Below are 10,874 nucleotides of genomic sequence, written 5' to 3' on the forward strand. Positions count from 1 at the left end.
ACTCCCTAAGAAAGGCTGGCTCTGTGGAGCTTCTGTCCGTTCTCTGCCCAAAGCAATGACGGAAGAGGCCAGCCTGGGAGATGATCTACCACTTACTAGCAGCCATGGGACCTCGGACGAGTTGCTTAGCCTCTCTGTGCCTTAGTTTCTGCATCTGTAAAATGAGTACCTTTCTTGTGAGACTGTTGTTTGAATTCTAGGAGTTGTAACACAGGGAACGCAGTTGGTACAGTATCTGGCATGTTGCCAACTCTGTGGGCTCACTAAAGCGATATTATTTATGGGGCAGCTGGACTAGAGACAATCCTACATTTGGTTAAGAGCCCAGGTTTAGGAGTCATTGCACATTTGGTGTAGAATGCCAACATGGCCACCTGATCCATTTGTCATCTGTGAAAGGAAGCGAACATTCAGACTTACCTCCTAGGGCTGTGAGGAGGGTTCAGTGCTCAGCTCTGCATGTGGTCAGTGCCCAGTGGTAGTTAGATTCCAATTCCAACATCCTCTCTCTAATCCTAACCCCTAGTCTGCCATAGACCACGCAGAGGGAAACGTGCCCTCAGCTGAGAAAATAAGATTTAGTATTGAGCATTCTGGTATCTGAAACCAGAAACTGTGTGTCGCTGAATCAGCCAGAATCTTTTGGTTGTAATTGAGGGAGCATGGGCATTCGAGCCAAACAGACCTGTTTGAATACAGGCTCCATCGCATACTGGTAAAGTGTAATGAACACAACACATGGGTAGACGGTGGCCCCTGTAAGAACACGAGTCTAAACCAAACAGACTCCATGACAGGCTTTAAGTTTCCCCTCTGATCTAGAAGGCCTAGGTTTCAGTTCCCTGAGACTAACAGGCAGTTACACATTGCCTAGAGCAAGAGAGACCACCTGCACAACACTCAATCTGGGAAGGCCAGCTACCACTCTCCACATTCCTAAGGGTGAGGCCAGCAGAAGGGAACTTTAGATAGGACCCTGTTACCTAATGTTAAAGTTAGCCCGATAGTCGCCAAACAAGACCCTAGGCTCGCCCTGTAATTGGTTGATTTTAAAGGTACTCTAAATGTTGTAATTGGGTCCCGCCAAAAGTAACGAACACCCTGGACAATGTGTCTGGTTAGAGTTACTGCCAATGCTGTTACACAATAATGATTGGATGTCACAATTTCTTGTAACTCCCCCTTCCTAAACCCCATAAAAACCCTACTCAGCCCTTGTTCGGGGCTCTCAGCACGGATCCACTGCACCGGTAAAGTCTGTGAGCCCGAACTTAGGCTCGACCAGCCTAAGCCCGTAATAAAACCACCCTTTGCTATTATTACATGCGTGACTCGGTCTCCCTGGCAGTCTCTGGTCTTTGGGGGATACTGCGACTTGGGCATTACACACCCTCATCCGGTCCGGTCCCCTTGTCAGATGGTCCCTGATACAAATCCTGACGGAGCAACAGGAATTCCACCACACAGAAAGACTGATGGCGACGCCGGCCCTCTTTCGTTTTATTTTTAGCTTATTGCAGAGTTCTGCCGTTTCTGTGTTGGGTTGTGAATTTACAGATTATATCATCTGGTTTTAACTAAACTGGTCCTCCCCAAATGGAAAAGTGGCTTGAAAAGATTCCTACAAAACCTCAGCCTGAAGATAAAATGAAGAACCCAGTACAAGTGGGCAAAGGCAAATGGCAGAACTGATTCATCTCCACTCCCAGTGCGCCCTTCTTATCCGCCCCATTACAAACTAACAGCATGACACATTGGTTCTGATAAGAAATCAGCCAAAAGTATCTATTTCTTGATCTGGCTGCCGGCGGTAAGTGTGTCAAGCTGCACACTAACAATTTGTGTACCTTTCGGCATGTTCCTCCTGTCTCAGTTTACATTAAAAAAAACAAACCTCTACTACTTTTTCAACAATGTTTCTTTCACATCATGTGAGTTTCAACATAGCACTCTATTAAACCTCACTCAATGTACAGATACATGTTTAGAAGCTGCATTTCGAGTTTCTTGCCAAATGGTGAAAGACAAAAGTTCACAGATCCCTTTGAGGAAACACTTGTTTTTCCTATCATGGAGAAAAATGGTAAAAACAAATCCATGTGAAATAATACAATGACAAACTAAGATTCACTCTTTTGTCAGCAAATACTGCCGGAAGGCATCTAGAGAACATTGCTGAAGATTTGAACAAAGTATTAGAATAAATGATATGGAGTAGGAAGCTTGCGATATGGCCGGATAAAATGTTTCTAACATTTGCAGCTTTGTATTCTAAAGGCTTTGTGTTACAGCTAGATTCTGTTTCATTAATGAAATCCACAAAGAACCACTCTTTTGCCTGCTGCTAAAGGAAAGATATAAAGAAGATGTAGTCTGAGCAGAAAATGACTGGTTTATTTATTTTATTTGATTATTAAAAAAAATCTTTAAGTAGGCTCCACGCCCAACGTGGGACTTGAAGCTCATAACCCTGAGATCAAGAGTCTCATGTGTTATGCCCAGATTTTAATATTGCCCCTAAAAACCAGAGACTACCAGGGAGACCGAATCACACACGCAAAAGCAAAGGGCGGTTTTATTACGGGCTTAGGCTGGCCGGGCCTAAGCTCGGGCTCCCAAACCTTACCTACGCAGCGGATCTGTGCTGAGAGCCCCGAACAAAGGCGGGGTAGGGCTTTTATGGGTTTGGGAAGGGGGAGTTACAGGAAATTGTGACATCCAATTATTATTATACAATATTATTGACAGCAGGTTTAAGCATTTACATTGCCTAGAGTATTTGTTACTTTTGGCGGGACCCAATCACAACATTTAGAGTATTGACCAATCACAGAGTGGGCCCAGGACCCTCATGTAGGGCGTGACTAGTCTTAGCCTTCATCTTTAGGCCCGCCCTTAGAAATGTTAAAGATGCGAGCTGGTCTTTCCTGATTGGGTGTTACCGGGGTGGTCCCTTCTGCTTTGGGCAATGTGTGCCCTTCTATTGTCTCAAGGAGTCAGTTTCAGACAAGCTTCCTTACACATGCTCTACCGACTGAGCTGGTCAGGTGCCCCTCAATTTAAAAAAATATATCTCATAGAAAAACTGGAAATACAGTTTTTTACAGAAATGAAGTGTTGCTTTGTCAGGAATTCTTTGCCAAAGGCGGGGGTGGGTTTCGAGGTAAGTTTACTGAAAAAGCTGTCACAGCAAGGATGTCGAGGCCTGAGATATGCAAAGTGTGTTAGGATTCATCCAGTATGGTGTAGACACTAGACTTCCGAAATGCAGTAAAACCTTCACAGTGCTCTATTGTGTAACAAACAGGTAGAGAATGACACTCCCATTGTCACTTTGGTACCACACAGACGCTGTTTAAAAGAGTCCTTAAAAGAGCTTTCAACCTAAAAGATAAGCTTTCCTTTCACACAGAGATATGTGTTTCGAATTTACTGACTTCCTCCATGGTATCCTATAGCAGTCAGTGAACATTTTTAGAAAAATTATAAGCACTCCCAATCCAGCTAGTCAAGGTTAAATTAATATTTTAACAATGAGGGACCGGGGCACCTGGGTGGCTCAGTCGGTTAAGCATCTGACTTCGGCCCAGGTCACGATCTCACAGTTTGTGGGTTTGAGCCCCGTGTCAGGCTCTGTGCTGACAGCTCCTAGCCTGGAGCTTGCTTCTGATTCTGTGTGTGTCTCTCTCTCTGCCCCTCCCCTGCTCATAATCTGTCTCTCTCTCTGTCTCTCAAAAATAAATCAGTGTTAAAAAATTTTTTTTAATCTTACAAATGTAGTTTCTGTGAGTTTTGAAGACCTTCGTTAAAAACACAAAAGTGCAATGGGCGCTGATGGGTTGGCAAGAACATATGATCTACATCAGGAAAGGTGTCCATTTACCAGCTGAATTTCATCGAAAACTGTTGCATGATTGGTGGGTGGAACTGAAAGATGGGAATCATGACGTAGTAAGCCCAGCCAGTGGAATTTTTCTTCTGTTGGGGGCTGTGTGTCTTATTGAGACATCTTTCTCATCTATGACAGCTGCCGAAACCAAGTGCTGAAATAAACCAAGCTTAGGACCATACCTTTGCAGGGGCTCGTGGCTGGCTCAGCCAGAAGAGCATGTGACTCTTGCTTTCAGGGTCATGCATTCAAGCCCCATGTTGGTTATGGAGATTACTTAAAAAAAAGGGGGGGGGGAGAAACCAAAAAAAAGAAAAAAACAAAAACAAAAACAACAACAAAAAAAAGGGGGGGTGCCTGGGTGGCTCAATTAGTTAAACGTTGGACACTTGATCTCAGCTCAGCTCTTGATCTCAGTTCTTGATCTTAGTGTTGGCAGTTCAAGCCCCACATTGGGGCTTGTCATTAGACATGAATCCTACTTAAAAAAAATAATAAAATAAAAATAAATCTTTAAAAAAAGAGAGAACTACCCCTTTGCATAGCTATATTACAATGTTAGCCTGAGGTTTTTAAAAAATGAAGTATACATCGCGGCACCTGGGTGACTCAGTTGGTTAAGCGTCCAACTATGACTCACGTCATGATCTTCCAGTCTGAGGATTCGAGCCCCATGTCAGGCTCTGTGCTGACAGCTGAGCCTGGAGCCTGCTTCAGATTCTGTGTCTCCCTGTCCCTCTGTCTCTCCCTCCATCACACTCTGTCTCTCTCTGTCTCTCAAAAAAAATAAATGTTAAAAAAATTTTAAAATATTTTTCAAATGAAGCATACGCAATCACATTACCTTGTGAAAAAATATATTAATGAAAGCATTGTAGTGGCAAACAAAAGGTTTTGTACTATAATATAAAAAGTTTAAATTATTTGAAATCAGTTTATTTCATCCTTGTCTGATCCGTGAAAATGTCCTTTTTGGAGTATCTGGGTGGCTCAGTTCGTTAAGCATCTGACTTGAGCTCAGGTCATGATCTCACGGCTTATGAGTTTGAGCCCTGCGTTAGGCTCTGTGCTGACAGCTAGCTCAGAGCCTGGAGCCTGCTTCAGATTCTGTGTCTCCCTCTCTCTCTCTGTCCCTCCTTCACTTGCTCTCTGTCTGTCTCTTTCTCAGAAATGAATAAACATTTAAAAAAGAGAGAAAATGTCTTTTTTGTGTATGCTTTATAATATTCATCATATATTAGGATCATTTTGAAATTACAAAACATTCAAATGCAGAGAATACTGGCTCAAAACACTTTCATTCGAGGGATGTACAATCAAGAAAGCTGGGAGATCGCTGCTTCATCATATCTACCTTGTTTGAAGCGTCAACAAGATCAGGAATGTAATGTGCTTGACACACCCCTTAGCGCCTGGGTGCTGATGCTGACGGTAGCCTCTGTATGGGTAGCCTCTGTATGAGGGATGTGCAAGAGGTGGTTTAAGACACGATCAAAGGCACGCACCTGGCAATCAGGCCAAATTGGATGGGTCCCCTGACACCAGCTCAGTCAACGTGGCCACGTTATTTCTGCTGGGCCTCAGTTTCTCATTAGTCCCCATTTCATAGAGTTACTGTAAAGATTAGAAAGAATGCCCTTTTTTGGTAACAGCTTATTGAAATATAATCCACATACCATATAATTCACCACTATATTTTATTTTATTTTAGTTAATGTTTATGTTTGACGGAGAGAGAGAAAGAGAGAGGATACAGTGCAGGCGGTGGGGGGTGGGGGGGGCAGAGAGAAATGGAGGCAGAGAATAGGAAGCAGGTTCCAGGCTCTGAGCTGTCAGCCCAGAACCCAAAGCGGGGCTCGAACTCACCAACCACGAGATCATGATCTGAGTGAAAGTCGGATGCTTCACCGACTGAGCCACCCAGGCACCCATAATTCACCATTTTAAAGTGTACCCTTGACAGATTTTTAGCATATTTGCACACTTATGCAACTGTCACCACTACCTAATTCCAGAACATTTTTGACTCCCCAAAAAGAAACGTGTACCAATTAGCAGTTGCTCTCCAATAGCCCTTTCCTGCCTCCACACCCCCCAAGACTAGGCCATCACTAACCTACTTTCTGTCTCTATGGATTTGCCTCTTCTGGACATTTCATATAAATGAAATCAGACAATACGTGGCCTTTTGTGTCTGGCTCCTTTCACTTAGCATAATGTTTTCAAGGTCCCTCCATGTTGTAGCATGTGTCATTATTTAATTCCTTTTTTTTTTTTTTTTTTTTTGAGGATGAGTGGGAGAGAGGCAGAGAGAGGAGAACAGAGAATCCGAAGTGGGCTCTGTGCTGACAGCAGCGAGTCCGATGGAGGCTCTAACTCAAGAACCCCGAGATCACGGCCTGAGGTGAAGTCGAACGCTCAATCGACTGAGCCACCCAGGCGCCCCTAATTCCTTCTCATGATCGAATAATATTTCATTGCATGGATACACTTCATTTTGTTTACCCATTCATCTGTTGGACATTGAGATTATTTCTACCTTTCGGCTGTTGTGAATAGAACTGCTCTTAGCTTTCATGTATGATTACGCACGTTTAATGCTTGGCACAGGGCCGGCCGGGCACCCAAGTGCTCAATACCAACAGGTAGGTGTTATCCTTATCATTAGGGAGTGCTACATCGGGTGATTTGAAGTGTAGGGCATCTGGATTAGAAACAGAAGGCAGAAGGCGCCATGGACAACATTCACTTACAGCATTGCTGACAGCTGACCTTGCCTGCCAAACCCAAATGAGTAAGACAGCATGACACCAAGGCATGAACATACTGCTCTGCCACTTTTGAGCTGTGTGACTCCGGGCAGGTCACTTAACCTCTCTCAGCCTTATGTGTGAATTCAATATAAATACTGTCTTTCCTACATACCTCCCAGGCTTGCTGCACGGGTCAACGAAATCATGAAAAAAAAAACAGGAAAGCGCTTTGAAAAATCCCAAGGGATTATTATCCCAAGCATTAATTATTACAGAAGCCAACTCCTCTTGAATAAAGTAAGGAAATACTTTGTTCTGTTCACCATCCTCCTTCTCCCTCCAGATTGCTCCCATTCTCTTCAAGACAGCACCCTGGCCTTCTCACCACAGCCCCTGATGCCTGTGCTTCCTTCTCTGCGTCTACTTAATGGTCAGGGGTGAGAAACCGAAGTGAAAACTTGAATCCACATCCACAAAGGACCTGCAAGGCCTCTCCTCCCCGCCCTCCCGTGGAAATCTGTAAGATCTTTCCGGTTCTCTCCATCTCTAGTTGGTTAGAGCGCCCTCGTGTGGGTCCGCGTGGTAATACTTGGAGAAAACGTCCGGGATGTGACATTTTCAAAGCAGTATCATACGTGTAATGGAAATTTTTTCTCTCTCGTCACACTTCAGAGCCCATGCTTGCCACGTGGTCTCCAGTTAAGCCATCGCAGCCCAAGTATTAGGAAGTTTCCTGTTTGCAGTAGGGCCTGGGCCTAAAGATTCCTTTCTGCTCCCTGCATGCCCTTCCTCAGCCATTTTGAAAACCCCTTGGTCTCATCGTTCACAGATTAACTTGGTCCTACCACCTTCTCCTATTCCAAGCTTCCCCTGCTCCCAGAATAAGAGCATAACTTATTTCCCCCAAAATGTACATCCCGGGGCGCCTGGGTGGCTCAGTTCATTTGGGCATTGGACTTCAGCTCAGGTCATGATCTCATGGTTTTGTGAGTTCGAGCCCCGCATCGGGCTCTGTGCAGACGGCTTGGAGCCTGGAGCCTGGTTCGGATTCTGTGTCTCCCTCTCTCTCTACCCCTCCCGTGCTTGCACTCTGTCTCTCAAAAATGAATAAAAACATTTTTCAAAAATGTTTTTTAAGTGTAGGACTGGGGGGGAGGGAGTAATTCCGAAGCAGTAGGAAAGAATTTTCAAAGTGTTCACTAAATGTAATTTGTTCTATTATCTAAGGAAAAGGTACTCAGAATGTTAAATTTTTCACAGAGGTATCCTCAGGTAAAGCCCTGACACGTGGAGAGGGGGAAATGACAACCAGAGATAGTCATGGCCGGCAGTGTGCAGACACACACATACACACTCAAGCATACACTCGTGCGCGAACGTTTGCACACAGCCACACACTCTTTGGCTCAGTGAAAAGGCCCTTTCTCTCATGGCTTTCTCCTTCCCTGAGAATCATGTGATGATATCAGCACAGGTCTCCGGAAGAAAGGAAACATAGTGTACTTTTAGCACTTCTAGAATGTTCCTTGCCCCCTCCATCAGCAAGGATTATGGAAGACTTTCCTCCTTGTATTCCACATGTTCCCCTCTTGCCTGTTTTGCAGCCATGGATTTTTCTGTAAATCTGTAAGCTTCACTGGCAAAGCCCACCGGGCGCCAAAGATACATGTGCCTTTGGCTTCACCCCCACAACCGTGTTCCTGAAAAGCCGCGTGCAGATGGAGTATCTGCAGAGCAATGATCTCTCGCCACTGACTTCTGATAAAAATCCGTGAGTCCTGCTCTCTTCATTGAGATTGAGTTTCAGTGTATGCCTAGCACCTCAGCTTTGGGTTTCTCTGCCTCGTGCCTTCCTTCCTGACAGGTCAACCACAGCTGAAAAATGGAGAAACGACCAACGAATTATGAAGTTCTAGTTCAAATGGTCCAGGATCTGTAAACAAACCCATATACACACCCGGGAGGCTCTTCTCAAAGGCCAGCAGGCATCGCCATTTGAAATGCAAATACCCTCCCTGAAGGCACCTTTGGGGAGCGATTGTTTCCAAGGGCTTGAGGGGGTTTGGCCCCACTCCCTTTGGGGGTGAGCAGCCACCTCGGGGACGGGCATCTTCAGTTTGGGAGGGTCAGTACTGTCCTTCCTGCGTTCTGCCTCCTCTACCCCACTCCCAGCCCTGAAATTCCAGAGACCCTCTCTCCTGAACCGGAGAGAGTGCGCTGTGGCTCTGGGGACCCGTGAAGGCAACTGGTGGCCTAGGCTAGGAAGTACTTGCTAAGTAAAGATGGAATGAGTTGCTAGGGAGGTACTGTGGGTTCGGTTTCTGACAACAAGAGCCAACTAAGCTAGGGCACATGCGTCATGGGTGTGTGGCGCTGGTTGGGTGACCCTCTTTGCAGCCTTTGGACTGTAACCAGAGATATTATTAGTGCCGACATGGAAGGGAATTGCTCGCTTAGTGACGAGGAACATTAATAGTCCGAGCATTCTTCCATCCTGCATTCTCCATGCTGGCATTCTGATGAAAAATATATATATATTGCTGCAGCTGTTTGCATATTCTGGAAGTGTGCGTGCATGTGTGTGGTTTGGTGTTTACAAATTTGGGGTTGTGGAGGGGAGTTTCCAGAGCAACGGAAGTAGCTGCTTGTCAGTCAGGGTTCATTTTGAAAATGAAAGCCTGAACGCTTGGGGCCCCACTCCTGAGGAGGAGCAAAGGCCCAGAGGTGGCTTTGGCTGGTTGGCTCGGTGAAGCAACTGCTTGATCGCTATTTTTTTTTTTATGAATTGACAAAATCTATGAGTCAGTTTGGGGGTCCTGCAGGCTCAGTCCGAGGCAGGGACGTGGGAGTGAGCCCCCCCAACACACACCGCCCCCTCTCCGCATATACACGCAGTGACATTTCCCCAGGCTGCCAAACCAAAACAAGGATAGTATGACACAGTCATCGAAGAGGTTAGAGTTTAATTGGCATGTCACAGAGCACAGGGAGGGAAGCAGACCACAGGCGCTGGGTGTCACAGGAGGAATGCAAACAGCTGGTTGAGAGAGACGGATTGCTCTGGGCTGGGGTAATCGGAGGAGGCATACTGGAGAAGGTGGAAACTGAGGCCAACGTCAAAGGACAGGGAGAAGAACCTCCCTAGACACAAGCTCTGAAGGAGGGCATTCTAGAAAAGGAAGGCAACTGTAAGATAGGCTCAGGTTAGGACAAGTCCGTCCATTGGGCTGGAATTTGGGGCTTGTGAGTGACTGGGAGTTGATAAGCCTGGCTTGAATGCCAGTCCCTCTGTGCCAGGACAAGACTGTGGTGTTACACAGACCTGCTCTGCCACTTCCTGCTAGGTGACCTTGAGCAAGTGACCCAACCTCTCTGCAAACTGGGGGTAGCAATGAGGCTTAGCTCTTGAGGTCATTGGGAGTATTAAAAGAGGTAATATCTATCAAGCATCTGGTACACTGTCCAGCACGTAAAAATTGATGACACATGCATGGGCTGTCGGGAAGGGAAGCTCAAAATACATAGGGCAAAATATTTGAGGGTCAAGGAGGAGAAGCCTCCTACACCTTCTGGTCTTGTTGGGCGCAGTAAAGTGGGCTGGCTTGGCCTGAACCCCCAAGCCCCTTTGCCCTAGACTGTTGGGACAGTCTCCTGGCTGCTTGCCTCTGCCTCTCCCTGAATCACCTTCCTAAACATCACCCTAATCACGGCCCTGTCCCTCTCTGACTCAAGAAGCTTCTCCGAGGCTCCCTGTTGCCCACTAACTGAACTCCGTCACACGCCAGGGAGGGGACAGGCGGCAAGAACTACCACTCGGTTGAGGGAAGGAAGGTGAAACATCCTCAGGGAGACAACAGAGACACCTCTCTGGGGAGAGCAAGGCGTTGCCCTGGCAGCTGACTGATTCACCTGTGCCTGCTTCTTCAAGCCAACTCGAGGCCCGGGGCGGGGAAGGCCAAGGCCATACGAAGGACAAGGGAAGGGAGCCCGAGTCCCCGCCGCCTCCATGAGTGCTAGGGGCGGGCCGACGGCCGCTCGGGGACAAAGTGCAGGGAGACTCCGGAGGAGATAAGAGGGGAAGGCGAAGGAAGGGGGCGGGGAGCCAGCGCCCCAGAGCTCAGGGCTCGCGCTCCCCGAGGCCTTGGCTGCGAGCCGAGCTCAGCCCGCCGGGCAGGGGGCGCCCTCGAGCCGCCTCACCCCAGCCGCGGCGGGGATACCGACCGGCCCGCGGG

Source organism: Suricata suricatta, chromosome X (genome assembly GCF_006229205.1).
Source record: "Suricata suricatta isolate VVHF042 chromosome X, meerkat_22Aug2017_6uvM2_HiC, whole genome shotgun sequence".
Classification (NCBI taxonomy): domain Eukaryota; kingdom Metazoa; phylum Chordata; class Mammalia; order Carnivora; family Herpestidae; genus Suricata; species Suricata suricatta.